The sequence below is a fragment of the Schistocerca serialis genome, chromosome 9 (genome assembly GCF_023864345.2).
Source record: "Schistocerca serialis cubense isolate TAMUIC-IGC-003099 chromosome 9, iqSchSeri2.2, whole genome shotgun sequence".
Classification (NCBI taxonomy): domain Eukaryota; kingdom Metazoa; phylum Arthropoda; class Insecta; order Orthoptera; family Acrididae; genus Schistocerca; species Schistocerca serialis.
Window position 1 is genome coordinate 27,222,215 of NC_064646.1, and position 13,043 is coordinate 27,235,257.

A 13,043-nucleotide genomic window follows, 5' to 3' on the forward strand; every position below is an offset into this window, starting at 1 on the left:
TTACTTCGACGGATGGACCTCCTACAGCGTGTGGAATACCTCAACCTTCACGTGGCGACTAAGATGATCCACATGGCCCAGGTCCTACCGATATCGACAGCGATGGCACACAGACTGCAAGCAGCGTTTGGATATTACCTTACCGCCGGACACCTATTCAAAGTCCGCTACGAAACACTCACCCTCCCTCCGCTTGATGGCGGACTGGGACTTATAAATGTACGAGCGAGGGCTACAGCATTATACTTGTGCACAATGATGAAATTGTGGACCCACCAAGATGCTTCCCTTACGGGTCGTTTGTTAGAGGAATTGCTGCCGGCGTCTCTTATGCCACCTGTCACGGTTGCACACATTACACCCTCACTCTCGCACCTCTCGGCATTTATTCTTGAGTATAGTTACGTGCACCCAGACCTTCCCAACACTCGCACTCCCAAGGCGAGAGACTTTTACAGACTGCTGCTAAGGTCCACACCTCGCAATGTGATTGAGAGGAAGAGCCCTACGACCCTATGGCCTGCAGTGTGGAGAGCGGTCCAGAAGTCGTTCCTCCCCACGCGGGTACGAGCCGCGTGGTACCAGGTGGTGAACGGGAAGGTTGTAACACGACAAAGGCTGCACGCTATTGGGATGGCGGATTCCCCCCTTTGCCCACGTTGCCACCTCGTGGATACTGACGAACACCGTTTAACATGTGGATCGGCGTTAGAGGTATGGCTGCTAGTGCAGAAGATCCTCGCCTGCTACCTCCGTATTGCGCCTCGCACAATTGAGCCACGGCTCCTCCTTTGTCCAGAGGATACTTATTTCCCACCTGCGAAGACTCACGCTCTCACATGGTTTAAAGGCATGTCCATATACTACCTCTTTCGAGATGATGAGAAGATGGTGCTTGATTACTGGCAATTTCTCCAGGACAGTCATAGCACACTTGAGTGTACACCCCGATACCGACAACTATTTGCGAACTATTTGCGCAGTGTCTTTGATAACCCCCCTCACAGTTGGGGAGTACCGGGCAGAGGATGACCGCCTTCATGGGGCTCCACATGCTGCGAAATGTTGTACCAATTTGGAACATGGAATCTGTACGCAGATGGGCCATGCACATGGAATGGCGTGCGGGATTTGGTTACTTTTTTCTTTCTTTATTATCTATCATCACAGTCTTGGTTTCAAATTCTATTTCATAGTATAGAAGGAACTCCTGTTCTGTTGTTGCTACGGATGTACATTCTAATTTTGTTTGTCAAAAAAAAAAAAAAAAAAAAAAATACTCTCCAACATCTACATCGATGACCTGCTCAGGAAATAGATGAAGGACAGAATACCTCAAAGTTTACGAATTGGGGCAGATAAATTTGTAAATACGAGACTTTTAAAAAAAAAAAAAAAAAAAAAAAAAAGATGGATAGAGCGTCTGCCATGTAAGCTGGAGATCCCGGGTTCGAGTCCCGGTCGGGACACACATTTTCAGCTGTCCACAAAAAAAAAAAAAAAAAAAAAAAAAAAAAAAAAAAAAAAAAAAAAAAAAAAGTTGGTAGAGCACTTGCCCGCGAAAGGCAAAGGTCCCGAGTTCGAGTCTCGGTCGGGCACACAGTTTTAATCTGCCAGGAAGTTTCATGTAACATTAATGTTTGGTGCGCAATTATTGGCGATACCGTTACCGGGCTTTCCTTTGTAAATGGCAACCAAAATCGCAGATAATATGCCCGATTTTTAAGACACACTGTTCCTGTTCTCTTTGATGCCTAACTTCTGAATCAGAGGATGCTCAGGTTGTATCAGCATGATGGACATCCTGCACATAATGCGTTACGAGCACGACTAATTCAGGACCGTACATATCCTGGTAGGTGGATTGGACGTGGTGGGCCAGTTAGTTGGCCTGGCCCATCTCCGGACCTTACACCGATGGAATTCTTTCTGTGGGGAGCAGTCAGAGATGCTGTCAACCAGAAATGTTCCAATAACACCAGAGGACATGCAGCAACAGCAATCACAAAGGAAGTAGTAGCACGACGTGGGGCATCCTTCATTCACAGAGTGACCCAACGTATGTTTGCCAGTGGTCACAATTTTGGGCATATAAGTTGAACGCTCTGTTTTTCACGTTGTGGTAGTATCACAGTAAAAGTTACTACGAAGGGCCGTGTCTCTTCGGCATTGTCATAAGTACTGTAGTACGGTATTGTACAATAACAAGATCAAATTACAATGCAGTATTTCTGTATTCAGTGTTTATTGTTAATATGTAAAATGTTTAAACGTGCCTCGATGATGTTAAATGATTTAGTTAATGAAATGCATTGAAGCGAGGAATTCGAGAAGCTATGTATTGTTTCTTATTTCCATAGCTACTAGTTTCGTAAATAAAACGGTACACTGTGACATATTTTTGAATAACTCTTAGAGAGGGTGAGTGAATTCTCGAGTAAAATGTACATCGTTCCGTTTAAAAAAATTAACCTCTAACTGCATCACCAACATCTGTGGAGCTTAGATAAAACATATATCCTCGGGAAGCATTATCCAACGTTGTGAATAATAACCCTTGGCTAAACAGTTTTTCATTTAATGCATCAGAAAAAAAGTTCTTTTAGGTGAGCAAGATAAATGGAACAGCCTGTATGATGGACAACTGGTACCTTTCGGTATTTTGTGCTGCGTGACTGGCGTTGCTGGGAATGCACCACGTGGATTAAATAAATAAGTAAACTCTAGTAACAGGGCTTTGACAGCCTTCTTGATTCCTTGTAAGTGTGTACCATTTCACGTAATGCATATGCATCAAATATTAGCTTGCAGCAAAGGTTCTTACTTGACCTATGAATAGTATCGTCATCACCTAGGACTTTAACCCAATAAACTCTTTGATACGCTTATCTGATCCATACGAAGACTATCAGGACTAAGTGGAACCATAAAATCTCTGTTCGTTTCACTGAAACATCCTACGCTTCTGGGTACGAAGCAATATGACTTATCCAATTCTTCATTGCATTCTCAAAAATGGTTCAAATGGCTCTGAGCACTATGGGACTCAACAGCTGTGGTCATGTCCCCTAGAACTTAGAACTACTTAAACCTAACTAACCTAAGGACACCACACACATCCATGCCCGAGGCAGGATTCGAACCTGCGACCGTAGCAGTCGCGCGGTTCCGGACTGAGCGCCTATAACCGCTAGACCACCGCGGCCAGCCCATTGCATTCTCCTTCGCCCAACAACACTTCCCTCGGTATGTCCATATCTACACTATCACAGGCCCATTTCATTGTAGCTTGCGCTTTGCTGTCATGTGAAGCACCCTCAGTTATTCGGTGCCTACATTGAAATCGGTGAATCTTACATTTTAACACTTGCAGCTGTAGCCCTTAGTGGAAACAAAGTCCCACCTAGCTCACTTGCGTATTGCAGAAAGTCGGTGTTTGCACGACGTTTATCAATAAAGTGAAGTCCTATGAGCGTACAGAACCCCTAACCAACATGCGGGACACTTATATTTGGTCATGAAAACTCTTAGGCCCAGCGCTAAAACTGATCTGTTTTGTCTCCAATGACATCTTGTCATTGTTATCCACCACATATAACCTGTTTTGGATACTCCTCAGTCCCTTTCTGTCCAAGAGGTCCATACTGACGACCAATACATGAACACCAGTCTCCACCAAATATTTATCTTTCCTTCTGTTATCGCGTCCAGTAAGCAGCATGCGGTCTCTACATACTTTTTTCTATCGTTTGTTCTACTTGGAATGCTGTTCAATTAGTAAGGCACCCGCAATTCCATATAAATAACACTTTCATGGATGCTGTATACCCCGATTTTGGCTTCGAAATCACACGTCCACGTCGTAAACATCCTTACTTATACCATTGCGGCTTGTCTTGTTGTGTGGACCATATGTTCATATCTACAACCCTTTACCTCGGATGAGAAAACACCAGCCACCCTACCTCTGACTAGCAATGTCAACATTTCCCAGCCTCGCAATTCTAATGGCCGCAGGCAAATCATTTGGGTTCTCCACCCACAGTCTTCTTGATATTTCAGCAAAATTGCACCTGACAAATGTATCTAAAGTAGGATGAGTTTTTCAGTCTCTGATTTCTACGTCCCTTTGTAATTTAATCCTCCTAATCCTCTTCCAGAATGGCTTCAAGTTTTAGCAGTGTTTTTCAAACAATCCACTGAGTTTCTCCCTAAAAAACCAGTCACTGTTTTATTTACGATAGCACTGGACATGTCCGTCAAACCAACCAGTTTGCTCCTTGCTCAGGTTCTCATTGCACAAAATGCACAACTTTTTCTCACCGACTGCTAGTAAACTAGCCTCGTTTAAGGAAGTATCATCAGACCACTTTCTCAGTTTCCGCGAGTTTTCACATCACTAATAAAAACAAACGCATCCTGGCCATTTTCCCAAGAAAAAGAAGAGCTATCAATTATCTGCAACAGGATGAGTGGAACGAACAGGTTTATTTAACAGGGCTTTATTCTCTCATGAATCAGATTGTGGTTGCTCACTAATGGCTTCATAAGTTGCTACTTTCGTTAGTAATTCATTATTCAGCTTTTCTGTTCGGCTGTAATTCGCAACAACGTGACTACCTGCTGTTTCAAGGCTTCAGTCATAACGTGCAACGTTGTTGTACTTGGTAATGGCAATTGTATGACCTCCAACTGCCGCTATACAAGAAATAATATGCAAATTGTACCCTCAATGCACAAACAAAACCCATCCTACATTAAACCTTGCGTTGTAGCATGGCCCAACAGGGATCTCCACATTCCTGTGGACAAAATTTACACACGTAATAGACACAGCCAAATCGGCCTGAATACACAGCAACTCATGACCAGACAAATTATGATATGGGAGTAGCAGGGCAACAGAAGAGTCAGTGCATTTTGCTTGTGTGGGCTGCATATATTCAGGGGCAAACCTCATTGATTTATGAACACCTTCCCCTTCCGTGACCTATTGTTCTTTTAATTGATTTATAACACCCTCAGGGTTGATTTATGACTCCCTGGTGATAATCCATCCTTCTGGAACCACCCACCTCTCTCCCTTTCCCTCCTCCTCCCCAACATTGCTGGGAAATACGCTCACTGATACACCATTGATATCAAATTAATTAAGTAAATAATTGAATTATTAAATTATTTATCACCTCCCCCTCTGGTAAAACCCCAGTCCTCACCCAAACCCCACACTCCCTTTCCCCACACCCCCAATCTGAAAATTGGCAGGAAAAGTACTCAGTGTGTGCTGGGGAGGAACTACTCATGACTGGAAATTCAGATCAGTGGCAAATAATAGCAAAGGCTATAATGTTTATTTATGAACTTCAGTTCGCAAGGGATGAATCCTTCTATTATAAGGTGGGAAAAGTTCATCATTCTCTGCTGTTTGGAAGATGCAGGTATTGTAGAATACATCGACTGAAGTAATTAAATAGGTCGTTTATTGGGCTCACGCAAGTAATACTGTCAAGAAATCTATGTCAAATAGCACACTGCAGATAATTACTCTGTTAAAAAATCTTTCAATCGCGTCTTCGCACGCAATGCTAGGCAGACGTGCCAGCCCATTTGTGTTCCCGCATGCACAGGTAGGGAGAGAGGCCTGCATGCAGTGCCGACTCGTCCTCGCCGATCTTGCAAGGTATGGCACATGACGAGGGGATGGAGGAGTACAGCGTAGTTTCTGCTGTATAAACAGCTCCCTGACGACGTTATCGATACAGACACCTAACATCAAGCAACACTAAGAGAAAACCAACACACAACATACACCACTGCAACTGTCACCTGTGCTTTTGCGCAAGAGGAGGTTCCGCTAGCAATCTCAGAGCTCAAAAACAAGAAAGCACCTGGACCAGATGGTATCCACTCGGTAACACTGAAAAAACTAGCACCACAGATCACCCCGTTCCTAACAACGTTACTGAACTATGCCTTGCGGCTGGGCAGGGTACCTACAGTATGGAAAACCTCCAAAGCAGTCATTATTAAGAAATCAGCGGATAGGGATCCTTCAGATCCAAAGATGTTCAGGCCAATATGTCTAATAAACACCCTAGCAAAGATTCAGGAGAAGCTACTGTGTAAGCGCCTGCAAACACACGGAGATCCCAGGGGTATGAGCCAACACCAGTTCGGCTTTAGAACTGGCAGATCAATAGATGATGCCATCAACGAGGCTCTGCACATAGTTACCACCACAAAACAGAATTACGCCATGGCAAGAATGATTGACATTGCCAGAGCATTTGATAATCTCTGGTGGCCCGCACTGTTTCAGAGGCTAAGATATCTGGAGGTACCGCAGTCACTGTACAACAGTGTTCTAGACTACTGTAAAGACCGAGTAGTCGAATCGCAGATGGACTGCCGGTAAGTAACTAAAAGAATTACCAAAGGCTGTTCTCAAGGGTCGATCTGCGGCCCCATCTTCTGGGACATAACAATCGAACCCCTCCCACAACTTCTGGATGGGGATGATAGGTCAGACGGAATTGTCGCCCACGCAGATGACCTATTAGTTGTAGTCACTGCAAACAACAGAGCCCAGTTATAAATGAAAGCCAGTGGAATACTACAAACAATTACTCAGTGGTGTCACAACAACAATCTCAAGATAGCTGAAAACAAGACAACATACACGTTACTGGAAGGATCACTCCAAAGGAATCCTTCGGTTAAAATTGGGGACCCAAACATCAAACGAGCACACATTACGCGCTATCTTGGGGTACACACAGATGAAAAATTGAATATCCACGAACGCATAATGCGAACAACAGACAAATCAGAAAAAATACTGCACAAACTGGTGAGGGTAAATTGAAAGCAATACATACTGCCTCTACCAGTCATACGTACATTCTACTGTGCGCTCTTCGAATCAGCACTCAGCTTCGTAACTAGCACGTGGGCACATAGAGTGAACGTGGTCACCAACAAGCATCTGTCAGACGAGGGCAGAGAAGTGTCCTACTTAGGCTATCTGGAGCCTTCGGTACCATCTTGGCGGATGCACTGTGTGTGCTGCTCGGAATATGCCCCAAAGATATCACGTTCAAATACAGAGCTGCAAGGTACTGGTGAGGTGGGGAGACTAGATAAAGTACACACAATAACCGGTGTGCCGATAATGACGATACGTCACCTTAAGAGTTGGCGTTTCGATACATTGCAAGGTGAGTGGGATGTAAGTGATAAGGTACGCAGACTGCATCGCTTCCTCCCTGACATAAGGGAGTGGTTGAGAATGAGACATATCGATCCCATCCGCGGTATGGTACATTTCTCAACCGGTCGCGGACCTTATCCCATGCACTTAAACCGCGTGAGTCTGAGGCAGACACCAACATGTACATGCCGGAAAAAAGGTTCCCCAGAACACACTGTCTTTTTCTGCGGGCAATACGTGAACAATAGACATACACTACACTCAGACTACACAGATAAAGACATAGATATATACATAGCAATAAGAGACGAACAACAATGGGCACAATTAAATGCATTGATAAACAGTATTTCAAAAACAACACATGAAGAGTACATGCGGACAAGACATTAGAGACATACCTATGTGCAGCGTAACAACAATCTCCTAAGGGTGGACAGCGATACCCACAGTGACAGCGAAATTAGTGACAATGAGGAGGAACAGGAGGAGGAAGCTGGGATGTGTAAATAAGCATAAGGTGCTGGCGATCCAGCAAATAAATCACCAAATGCTGTACATGGATGGGCACCTAACGTAGTTAATACATAGAATTAGTAGTAAATAGGATAAGCAACATTATTTCTCAACCAATAATTTGTGTGTGTGTGTGTGTGTGTGTGTGTGTGTGTGTGTGTAACTGGCGGTCAACGGCTCGAAGAAACCATTCCAAGGTGAAACTTCCTGGCAGACTCGAACTCGGGACCTTTGCCTTTCGCGGGCAAGTGCTCTACCAACTGAGCTACCGAAGCACGACTCACGACCGGTCCTCACAGCTTTACTTCTGCCAGTATCTCGTCTCCTACCTTCCAAACTTTACAGAAGCTCTCCTGCGAACCTTGCAGAACTAGCACTCCTGAAAGAAAGGATACTGCGGAGACATGACTCAGCTACAGCCTGGGGGATGTTTCCAGAATGAGATTTTCACTCTGCAGCGGAGTGTGCGCTGATATGAAACTTCCTGGAAGATTAAAACTGTGTGCCCGACCGAGACTCGAACTCGGGACCTTTGCCTTTCGAGGACAAGTGCTCTACCAACTGAGTACTCGGTCGGGCACGCAGTTTTAATCTGCCAGGAAGTTTCATATCAGCGCACACTCCACTGCAGAGTGAAAATCTCATTCTGCAAACATCCCCCAGGCTGTGGCTGAGTCATGTCTCCGCAGTATCCTTTCTTTCAGGAGTGCTAGTTCTTCAAGTTTCGCATGAGAGCTTCTGTGAAGTTTGGAAGGTAGGAGACGAGATACTGGCAGAAGTAAAGCTGTGGGGACCGGTCGTGAGTCGTGCTTCGGTATTTATATTTCAACCTTAAATAATTGTCATTTTGAAAAGTATCATTCTTTGTAAATGTTGTAGATAAAACAAGAGAAAACAAAACTGTAAAAAGATGAAAAACGAAAATTGTAAGATGTACCACCTGTTTTAAACACTAAGTTACAGGTCTATAATTTGTTAATAAATAAATAAAATAAAAAAACATGCATCTCAATACTTTATCACAAGTGGCTTCGTCATCTAACTGCAGTAGCATTAGTAATAGCGACGATACCATTGCTAGCAGCAGTTCCCTCTCCCATTCTTTTAGTGACGGACATCATGTCAGTGACACCATACCACAGTTAGAATTGTCGGTGATTCCAGGAGCCTTTGAGGGGCGAATTTCGTTCACTAGAATCGAGATTCCATTAAAAGCAGTCCGATGGTGTGCATCGAACTGTTGCCCCCCCCCCCCTCCCCTGCCCCCCATCCCTCACAAGTTGCCATTGTCGCTGAAGAGACAAGTGTGGTAACGTGGAACACGTCAATCACTGAGTGGTTTCGTGAATCCATCTAGAGAGCTCTATACTGGCCCAGTTTTCCGAGATGGAACTTGGTGTATCAGTGCCAGCCGATTACTACATCTGGACATCCATACACATGTCCATGATCCAGTAAATGGAGGGTCTAGCTACATAGAACTACCCAAAGATGAAGCCGATAAGAGGGTATTCATTAATGCTAAAATCGAAATGGTTAATCCTGGCTTGTGAAAGAAATTACAGCCGGCCGGAGTGGCCGTACGGTTCTAGGCACTACAGTCTGGAACCGATCGACCGCTATGGTCGCAGGTTCGAATCCTGCCTCGGGCATGGATGTGTGTGATGTCCTTAGGTTAGTTAGGTTTAATTAGTTCGAAGTTCTAGGCGACTGATGACCTCAGAAGTTAAGTCGCGTAGTGCTCAGAGCCATTTAAACAATTTTGAAAGAAATTACACAAAAGATCCGCAGCACACAACTCATTGTAGTAGATAAAGTGATGTTGGCCTGAGGAAGGTCGTTGCAATTCGGCCGAAACGTCGGTTTAATTTATTATTGTTGTTAGTCTTTAGCAATGTCGCGGCATAATACGCAGAAGAATTTTAATCACTATGACACCGGTCTCGTAAGCCTACGTTCTTCAGAAAACAAGTGTACTGCACTGTTGATATATCGGTTACTGCTGCTACAATGGCAGGTTATCAAGATTTAAGTGAGTTTGAACGTGGTGTTATAGTTGGCGCACGAACGATGGGATACAGCATCTCCAAGGTAGTGATGAAGTGGAGATTTTCCCCTACGACCATCTCACGAGAGTACCGTGAATATCTGGAATACGGTAAAACATCAAACCTCCAACACCGCTGCGGCTGGAAAAAGATGCTGCAAGAACGGGGCCAACGACGACAGGGGTGACTCGTTCAACGTGACAGAAGAGCAACATCTCCAGAATTTGCTGCAGATTTCAGTGCTGGGTCATCAACAAGTGTAAGCGTGCGAACCATTCAACGAAACATCACTGTTATGGGCTTTTGGAGCAGAAGGCCAATTCGTGTACCCTGGATGACTGCACGATACAAAGCTTTACACCTCGCCTGGGCCCATCGACACCGACATTGGACTGTTGTTGACTGGAAACATGTTGCCTGATCTGATGAATCTCCTTCCAAATAGTATCAAGTAGATGGACAAGCACGGGTATGGAAACAATCTCATGAATCCATGAAACCTGCATGTCAGCAAAGGACTGTGCGAGCCGGTGGACGTTCTGTAAGAGTGTGGGGCGTGTGCAATTCGAGTGATATGAGACCCCTGATGTCTAGATACGACTCTGACCGCTGACACGCATGTAAGCATCCTGTCTAATCACTTGGACATTATTGAGTACATCTCGGATGCCACGCAACGTGCTGATCAGAAGAGATCTCCACCCTCTCGTACTCTTACGTATTTATGGACAGCCCTGCGGGATTCACGGTATCAGTTCTCTTCAGCACTGCTTCAGTCATTAGCCGAGTCCATGCCACATCATTTTGTGGCACTTGTGCATGCTTGCTGGGGCCCTACACGATATCAAGTAGGTGTATCAGTTTCTTTGTCTCTTCAGTGTAAGTTGAAGTGAAAAGCAGTAGAGCACTGGGAGGAATCTTCTTCTGCAATAGAGAGGCACATGATGATCTTGGCTGCTGTTGACACTTCATGGTTCGTCTTCTTCCAGAAGCTGACTGTGACAGGCCGGTGGGCTACTACGTCCACCTTATACCCCTTATTCCGATCACGTGACCAGAAATGAAATAGTCAATCAATTTATTGGCTTCAGTGTATTTATGGAATGATTACCACTCAGGCATTTGCCTTGAAAGGAATTCTCAAATGTGCCGGTATCCCACAGGAGAAGGCTTGGGTGTTTCCCAGGTAAATGCTGCTATGTTTGCAGTTCAGTCCAGCTGCGATCAACCGCGTTTGAGGGCCCTGCAGTGGCATACGATAGCAAGTGGCCGCTTGAGAGAGAGATAAGGGCGGGGTGGGGGAGGGGTAGGGGAAGGGGAGGGGGAGAGAGGGATCATGTGTTTCGACAGGAATCTTTCAGGTATCATTATCAAAGAGTTGCCACCAGCAGATTCTTTATCACATGAGACGGAATTGTATGTGTTGTAATACGCAATGGAGCTGCAGCGTGAATGCACAGTGTCCCAGCAAGCACGGCTCCTGCCATGTCTGCCCTATACTCAGTTCGAAGTCGGAGTCCAATGATTTTTAACAGTGTAATTACGTACAGGGGTTATGCTGACGTCGATTTAGTGACGCTATTAGCTGCGCAAGTGTAAGTGAAAGTGACTTATTTAATTATTTCTTTTCGCTGCATTTTACAAGACCTGCAACTTACGAAACAGCAGAGAATGGCGAGCTTCTCCCAGCATATAAGAGAGTGGTCGAACCCTGGATAATGGAATTTTATAAAAAAACAGTACACCATTTGCCTATGTAATTGCCTTTGATTTGAAATTACTGTCATGAGGTCGTTCCTCTCCACGATAGATTGAGTCCTTCTCCTGCCAATTTTCAGATGGGGATGGGGGAGTGGGGATAGGGGGGGGGGCTGTGGTATTTACCAGATTAGGAGGGGTTAGTTAATTTTATCGCTTTAATTAGTTACTCATTTAATTAGGTATCAAATGTGTGCTTATATTGGCGAGGGGCCGGCCTCTGTAGCCGAGCGGTTCTAGGCGCCACAGTCTGGAACCGCGCGACCGCTACGGTCGCAGGTTCGAGTCCTGCCTCGGGCATGGATGTGTGTGATGTCCTTAGGTTAGTTAGGTTTAATTAGTTCTAAGTTCTAGGGGACTGATGACCTCAGAAGTTAAGTCCTATAGCGCTCAGAGCCATTTTTGAGCCATTGGCGAGGGGATTACCATAGGGGTGTGAATGGAGGACTGATTAATCCCGTGGGTCATAAATCAATCCCCAGGATGTCATAAATCAATTAACAAAACAATAGGTGAATAAAGAAAAGTGTAAATTTATTCAAATAAGAACTAAAAGAAATCCGTTAAATATCCACTACACAATAAGTCACGCAAGGCTGTAAATTCAATAATTACTTAGGGATTACAATTACAGATAACCTAAATCGGAACGATCGCATAGATAATGTTGTGGGTAGAGCAAACCAAACACTGCGATTCATTGGCAGAACACTTAGAAGGTGCAACCGGTATACTAAAGAGACTGCTTACATCATGTTTGTCAGCCCTATTCTAGAGTATTGCTGTGTGGTGTGGGATCCGCGTCAGGTGGGACTGACGGATGACATCGAAAAAGCACAAAGAAGGAGAGCTCGTTTCATATTATTGTGAAGTAGGGAAGATAGTGCCACAGACATGTTACACGAATTAGAGTGGCAATCATTAAGACAAAGGCGTTTTTAATTGCAATGGGATCTTCTCATGAAATTCACATCACCAGTTTTCTCCTCCGTTTGCGAAAACATTCTGTTGGCACCCGCCTACATAGGGAGAAATGATCACTACCATAAAGTAATAGAAATGTAAGTGCTCGTTTTCCCCACGCACCATTCTAGAGTGGAACGGCAGAGAGACAGCTTGAAGGTAGTTCATTGAATCCTCTGCCAGGCACTTCATTGTGAATAGCAGAGTAATCACGTAGACGTAGATGCATGGGAAGGGAGGTGGTCATAAATCAATCCAGCGGGCCCCTGAATGTATGTAACCCGCACTAACAAAAGGCACTGACACCCATGCAGCCTTACTGCGTATGAGCACCTCACTGGCTGCTAGTTAAGTTCCCTAAGGTTTCCATCGAACTGTGACAAGCCCACGGGCTCCTACAGGTTAACACATGACACTCTCAAAGTCCTATGGATGTCCCTGCTACTCGACATGTCCACAAATAAACGAATATAAATGGAGGTCAACAAAAGCAGTCACTCACAGCACTGCACAGTCGCAAATTGCAAACTGTAGCAGGTGAGCTCGAA